Below are 8,177 nucleotides of genomic sequence, written 5' to 3' on the forward strand. Positions count from 1 at the left end.
TTTAAATCCTAACCTTTTAACATTTTTTTTATATTTTTTTCTAGTTAAAGTACCCTAACAAAATGTTCTTATTGACAGAGTACAAAAAGTAGATAATACTAATTTACGAGGAAAATTCAATAATTAATTCTAAATAATTTTGAACCTACACTAGTTGAAAGACTAGAATAAATAAGTGAGCTAGCATGCTTTTTTAGATTTTTTTTATTTTTTATTTCAATATTGTTAAACATCAAAAGAAGGATTAATTCGTTCAACTGGATCCAACCTGTACTAATAAGAGAACTAACATATGAATTCGCAATCACAATAAAGATTTTGGTAATGAATATTTTAAAATTTTAAATTTTAATATATTTTTTGGTGACATTTAATATTAAAATATAAAACTTAAATATGTATGCTTTCTGATATTTAAAAGGTACTTTTAAAAAAAAGTATTAAGCAACCAAATTTTTATTTTATATTTATTTTATTTAAAATAATACTATTTTTTTTTACTAAAAGTCTAATCTCTAATATTTCTCTAAATAATTAAATATTAATTAGAAAGTTTTTTTAACAATAATTCTTTAGATTTATCTTAAATTTAAATTTATAATATATTTGTTATATACTTACTAAAAAAACTAAAAAAAATCATTAATAATAATTTTCATATATCTCTTAAAAGTTTAAAACACGTATAGGCTAAATTTTAATTCTATTTTTATTTAATTATAAATGATGGTGTTAGGATAATAAAAATAGTAAAAAGGGCAAGGAAGGATAGAAGGAATACTTTTTGGGGCGGTTAGTGGGCCCGAAGAAAACTGGGCTTTGAGTTGGTATTAGGAAAGTGGGTGGGGCCCAATGAAGGCCGGGTCTCAACTGCAAAGTTGGACCAACGGAAATGCAAATGTCTGCGTTGGAATTGAAAGCTGCGATGCACGATCTTTTGACGGTTAATAACTATATAAGCAAACTAGTTTTTTCTTCACTAATCCATTTAAATAAATATTAGAGATTTGAATTATGTTTTGTATACATAATTCATTAATAAAATAGAACTTAAATTTATGACGAATTAATCTTTGTACAAGATATTGTGGGAAAAAAGAAAACTATATAAGATATAAGCAACATAAGTAAGAAGTTAATCGAATTTATATTTCAGATAAGTATATCATATTAAAATGGTAAAAATTTAGGTGGAGTCGACTTCACGTGAAGTGGATAATTAAGAATCGTTATATAATTTGACTGATCTGACTAAATTTTCATCTAACGACTCTCAACTATTAACTTTACGTGAAGTCGAGTGCACTTGAATTTCACCTATAATAATAAATAATTAAATAAATATGGTTGTGGAGTGCACCATCGCTCATAGGTGATGGTCATGGCATCATCATCACCCACGTTCATTCAACGTAACAACATCGATTGATTTGATTGCCATTGTAATCTCCACTAATGACTCTCACTGATCACACCTCATCTTATTGTAGTCAACTTTCCTTTACACATCATATTATTATTATTATTATTATTATTATTATTATTATTATTATTAACGTGCATATAACTCTTTTCTTGAATTTTATATTAAAGTAACTATTTTTACGAAGAGAAAAATGTCTTTGTATAAAGGCAGGGTTGCTATCAAATAATATAAATTTTCTAATAATTTATAATATTATTTTTATATAAAAATATCTTTATAAAAATAATCACCAATACCAAAATAATTTAACCTAATTCTGAATAGAACACACAATGTCACCGAAATAAAATGAATAATTTATCTAACCATGAAACGGTGTTGTGAACTTGTGATGATGACATTAGTTCTTTAGACATTAGTTAAGATATTCATACTCTTTATACTCTCAAAATTCTTAATTTTATTTATATATTTACCTATTTTGCGATTTTAATTTTAAATTCGTTTAAATATTTTAGTTTTCTAGTTATTACAATATTTAACTTTTCAGTAACAGTTAGAATAATCACAAAATGACTACAAATTTAATGAGGCATTTGACGAAAAATGTAAGTTTTTTTTGTTTATGATATATTTTGAATTTTTGACACATACACATTCATGGCAACTTCGACAGCGATTTAGTTAGTCATAATAAAATATCTATTTATTGTAATGGTTATTTTGTCACCAATAATATTGTAAAATGTGTCAGCCAAAAAGACACAAAAAATTAATTTTTACTCACATCTATCTTATAAGTTGCCACTATAAACAATAAAATAAATGACACTTTATGTTTATGGTCGTCACAAAAAAAGATGCAAAATCGTCACTAAATGATAATATTGCAAATTCTTTTTGTGACAAGTTCAATTAGTTGTCCGGCGGCAAAAGCTTATTTGTTGTAGCAGTGAGGGGGAGAGAGGTGTATGTTATATGGATATTTTTTTTTTTGTCTCTTTGTTTAAGAAAAAGAAAGAAAACTTACATATAAAGTTTGGAGAATAGTGATTAAAATAGATACGGAAATAGTGATTAAAATAGTCGATAGATATTATTTATACTTTAGAGTTTGGATTTATGTTTTGAATAAAAAATATAAACGATGATTAAAATAGATCACCAAAAAATATCTTTTTTAAAATAATTTTGTTAGGTAATTAATGAAGACACCATTTAACTTGAGCTAATCTTTTGAATTTTAAAAAAAATTTACATTTCAAAAAACGTGCCCTTAATATTTGTGTTATGCACGTTTATCCTATTCTTCTTTCTCCTCCTATTTTTCTTTCTCTTCTTCTTGCGATATCGTGTGCTCGTATGCAATTTATGTCGAATGCCTCTGTCGCGTGCCGCCGCGTTCTTCCCCAAAAATTCAAGAAAGAAACTTCCCAAAATCTAGGAAATAAATATTCATTAAACCACATAAGAAGAAACATTTATTCGGAAAAAACATCTAAAATCCTGTAAAAGAAATATCAATTTACTAAAAAAAAATATCTAAAAAAATAGTTAAAAAAAAAAAAACAGGAATGCATACAAAAGGCGTTACTTTGTCTATAGAGTCCTTGGCAATAGGAGCTCCATGTGGAGGGTCCGATTGCACTGCAACACATGTTACATGGAGAGTTGCACGTCGTGACAATGAAAAAATGATGCAGGGAGAACGGTCGCACGGTCTAGTGAGATCGATGACCAACTCAAACAGAGGGAACTCGTGGCAAGCGGAGCTCGATCGATGCGCAGGAACTGAACGCGCTGCAGAAGGAGACATTGCATGGAGAGCCACGCGTTGCGGCGATTAGGATTGGATGTGGTTTAGCCCTGCGCTGCGCACATAGTTGTTACGGTGGACGACGCAGTAGTTGTATGACGAGCGCTTAGGATACCGGCGATGCGAGAAGACAGTGCTTGACCTTGAGGAAGCGGTTACGCGATGATAATAGAGGGTTACATTGCGTTAATCTTAATTTTATTGCACTAACTCTGGTTCAAATTTTATTTTTTAAAAAAGTTGTTCAAGTTAACTGATACGTGATTAGTTTTTTATAATTTTTTCTTTTCAAAATTGAATTGAATTGATTCAATTAGACTAATTGAAAACTAATTATCGAACACGTTCGGTAAAAAATGTTATAAATCAATTAAATCAATTCATTTTTTTATAACAAAAAATTTGTCTTTTTAAGAATATATAATATAAAATTTTTTTTATTATATATAATTGAATATTGATTGAAATTTTAAATTTTACAATTTTTAGCATTATTGAATTAATAATCAATCCAGCAAAAATATAAGAGAAGACAAAATTAAACGTCACTGTCTGAGTCAATGGTGGGATGATTAGACAGGAAATCAAAGCCAACTATACATACTTTGCTTATCTTTAAACCTAAGAGGCCCACCAAAATTAACCTTAATTATCCACCCTTTAATGTCCTTTAATTTAATTTTTTTCCCTTTTTTAATAGTCAGAACTTTCCTTCATGTTAAAAGTGGTTTTTTTATTTCGGTCAAAAAACATAAATAAATAAGCTTTATATTTTAACATAAAAAGAGTTCTTTTTTTTTTTCCAATTCCATTCATCAATTAATTCTAACCCCATTTACATTTTATCTTAGTTTTTTTTTTTAACAAAATTGTGTTATAATTACTTAGCTTAGCTTGTATCTTCTTAAAATCAGCCAACTAAATATACTCTGAGTATATATTGTTGATATTATTGATAATAACAATTAATTGTATATGTACCCAATGAGTTATAATTCAAATTACATAATTTTTTCATATTCACTTAAGCTGTGTTTGTTTCTAGAGATAGGACACTGAGACATAAACACTGAGACACAAAATCATGTTTGATAGAGAATACATGGACAGAGACAATGTGTCGAGAGACACTGAATTAGTGTATTTTGTGTCCATCCTGACAGGAAGGACAAGAAGGCACTAACAAAGGACACAACTTATTTTTTATTTTTTCTTTCATTATTCTTGTTAATTTTTCATAATTATATTTTTTATTATTATATTTTTCATCTCAAATTTTTTGAATGAAAAAAATGAGAATAAATTAGATTTTCATAACTAGTTTATCACCAAACAGAATACAAGAACACAAAATTTTATGTTTTCTGTCTATCAGTATCTTGTCCTATCCTGTTATCAATATCTTGTCCTATTCTATTCTCAGAAATAAACGTAGTCTTAGAGATTGCGAGTTCAAATCTTATTTTTAACTTAAAAAAAAAAACTAATGGTGTGTAGCAAACTGTATACGAAGTGTCGATCACAGTCGGACAATCTTCTTTATGGGTTTGAATAAGTAATCAACAAAAAATAAATCTAAAACACATTTTGTATTTTGAATTAACAATGGTAACAATTAATTAAGGAAATGATGGATGTGGAGAAAAATTGACAAGTTGGTCTTAGCTTAGTTGTTGAAAAAAATTGGCAGCACATGAATAAAGCTAAGCCGGCACATAAGTCACATTATGAAGACATGTGTGGCTAAATTATTTTGGTGTTGCGTGTATTGCGTCGGTTACACTTTTGTGGCCATTTAGATAATGCCCATTTTATGGGGCTTCCTTCTTTTCCTTTTTGTCTACACTTATCAAATGGGAATGTATTTGTATGCAAGTGAATCATCAATTATTGAAAAGAGCAGTGAAATTTATCAACATTGTTATGTAAAAAAAATGTTTTTTTTTTAATTAATTGGAAAGCAAAAGTGAGAAGGTTGTCTCCTTTTCATGGCAGACCTATCTTTCTGTTTTCATTATCTTTGTCCCTCTCAACGTACTTCAATTCAGTTTCTCTTGATTTGTGAAAAATTACACTTTCTCTTTAAAGAAGGTATACAGAAGAACGAGATTCAATAATGAGGGGATACATGCATTATGATTTTTTTTTTTTGGGAGAGAGAGAGGGGGAGAGAAAAGCATGTCTTTCCAACTAAATGTGGTTAATTATATATTAGTTAACATGGATTGAAATATTATTATCATTTATCAAAATGAATTTTTGGGGGAAGGCCACTTAATTAATTAGGTTAAAGTTAAGTTATTGTTAATATTTTTTTCAAACTTTTTATTCATCCATTTTTAAAATATTCTTGTTTGTAGGGCTAGAAGTGAGCCGAGTTGAGTCGAGCTAGACCAAGCACAAGCTCGACTCATGAAAATTAAGCTTGGCTCAGAGCTCGACTCAACGAAAACTCACAATCTGACTCAAGCTCACGAACCGATTCAAGTAATAGAAATATAATTTACAATTCTATATCAATAAATTATAACTTATATATATTAAAAAAGATAAATTTTATATATTATCTATCTATTAATTATAAATTTTTTATTTCCAATCTTAAGTTCGGGTTATTTAATTTATGAGCTTAATTCTAGACTCAACCTCGACTCATCAGCTCATAAGTTCAGCTTACCGAACTATTAACAAATCAAACTTGAACTGGCTCATGAGCTAGCTTGACTCACTTTCAGTCTTATTTATTTGTTTAATTATTCTTGATTTAATCATCATCTGTTTTTATTTATGCTAGTATATATCTTGTTAGAAATTATAAAAGAAGTCTATGGAAGTGAATATCCACAAAATTTATTTGTCATGGAGACGAAAACGAAATCGAATCATATGAATCTCCCCTTGAATAAACATGAAGGGATTAGAGAAAGATGTCTGATCCTCACTTCATGCCGTTCATCGTGACCCTTTATTTTAAATAACAAATTAGAATTCTAGTTATTATTTATTTAGTTATGGTATGTGTACACCAAAATCAGTCATTAAAATCAGTCATCAGTATAAAATACATGTTAAAATACAAATATACATTAAAAATAAATTAAACCACACATATATTTATACACAAATATATTGGTAACTAATTTTAATGACTAATTTTAATGTACAAATAACATTTCACAACTTATTTTGTTAATGTGTGATCTCAACAATAATATAACTAGAGAAGTGTGATTGACAATATATACATGAATAATTTTACATATTTGAAATAGTTTGATCTTATTAGAATGACTTAAAAGAATTTTTATGTTGTATTTAACTCCATATTGTTGTTAGAATGAATTGTTTTATATTCAAATCATCCATATTAAATCATTAAAAATATATGTTACAGTACGAAAGTGTATTTTTATTTATAGAAATTAATAGAAGAATTATCTCCATCTTCTTCCGTCTTCTTCAACTAAAATATTATGTATTGCAACTCTTAAGATGGAAAAGAATTATGAAAGCGGTTTCGGTATAAGTTGGAGATCGAAACTTGAAGTCATTAAACTATATATTTAAGTATGACACCCACTAAATCCTAAAATTTAAATAAAAATAATATCTAGAGTTCAAAAGATAGTATCTGATTTTATATATTTTCATTTAATTCTAAATAAAAAATAATTATGACTTATTCAATTTAGCATTTATTAATAAAATATAAGATCATCATTATATAAATTATTTAATTTAAAATAATTTAATTTATGATAATAATTAATGTATGTATAGTCTACAAACAAATTAAAAAATTAAATATTTTTTTAACAATGCTATGTTTAATTAATAAATGTATCATATCTGAATATTGATCATAGTTAAGTTTTGTTTTGTTTCTTTTAAATTACGAGAACGGATAAATAGAAATTCAGATGATATAGATAGATGACTAAATAAGAAAAGAATAAGGATATAATGAGTAATGTTATATGCACCATTTTTATACGTAACTACGTATACACTTTTTTTGGTATATTTTTATTTATAATATTAAAAGTGATTAATAACAAAAATAAAAGAAGATAAAATATTTATTTTTTATATCATCAAAATAATTACGTATGAAAGAGATGTGTCAGAAAAAATAGTACAAATATAAATTTTTAGTATATGATACAAATCAATAATTTCAGCGATATGAAGCCAAGGATGTGTATATAGCTAGATGTGGACATCAATATCACTTTCAAAACTTTGCAAGATCAATTATTGAAGATGGGACAAGATTTGTGTTTTCTGTAACACAAGTTTAATAAATTAATAACCTCCCTATCTAGTCCCTACATCTTAAATGCTAGAAAGTTTTGTGTTAGAGGGTCATCAATAGGATCATGATATATATGTAGGACATACACGTTAAATTTAATGGATATAATCCAAAAAAAAAATGAAAAATATTCATTAGAGGCAGCTAGGTAGAGAATGGGAAAATTTCTGTTCCACTCTAATTAGTTTAAGGACCCATTATTGGCTTATTTGATTTGTATAATAATGATGGCTTATGGTAATTGAGATAATAAGATGTAAATAAAAAGATAGACGAACCATACAAGTGTGCAATTTTGGTTCAAACTTTTCCCTTTTCTATCTTATCATATCATGTGTAAATTAAAGGAAGCACACAAGAAATGACGGGAAAAAAAAAACGTTCTATGTTTTAATTCATTAATTTGTATCATTTGTTCGATTAAGTAAGTATCAGATTTAAGTAAGTGTTATTTCAAAAATTTAAATTGGTAGGAAGAGACAATATGAATAAATGAAGATTTTGTTAGGTAGACAATAATTTTTATGAACGACATGAATAATAAACTCTAAATTGACCCAATAAAGTAAAAACATACATTATTTCTAAATTATCTACTTAAATTTTAATATTAGGATAAT

Source organism: Arachis duranensis, chromosome 3, assembly GCF_000817695.3.
Source record: "Arachis duranensis cultivar V14167 chromosome 3, aradu.V14167.gnm2.J7QH, whole genome shotgun sequence".
NCBI classification, from domain to species: domain Eukaryota; kingdom Viridiplantae; phylum Streptophyta; class Magnoliopsida; order Fabales; family Fabaceae; genus Arachis; species Arachis duranensis.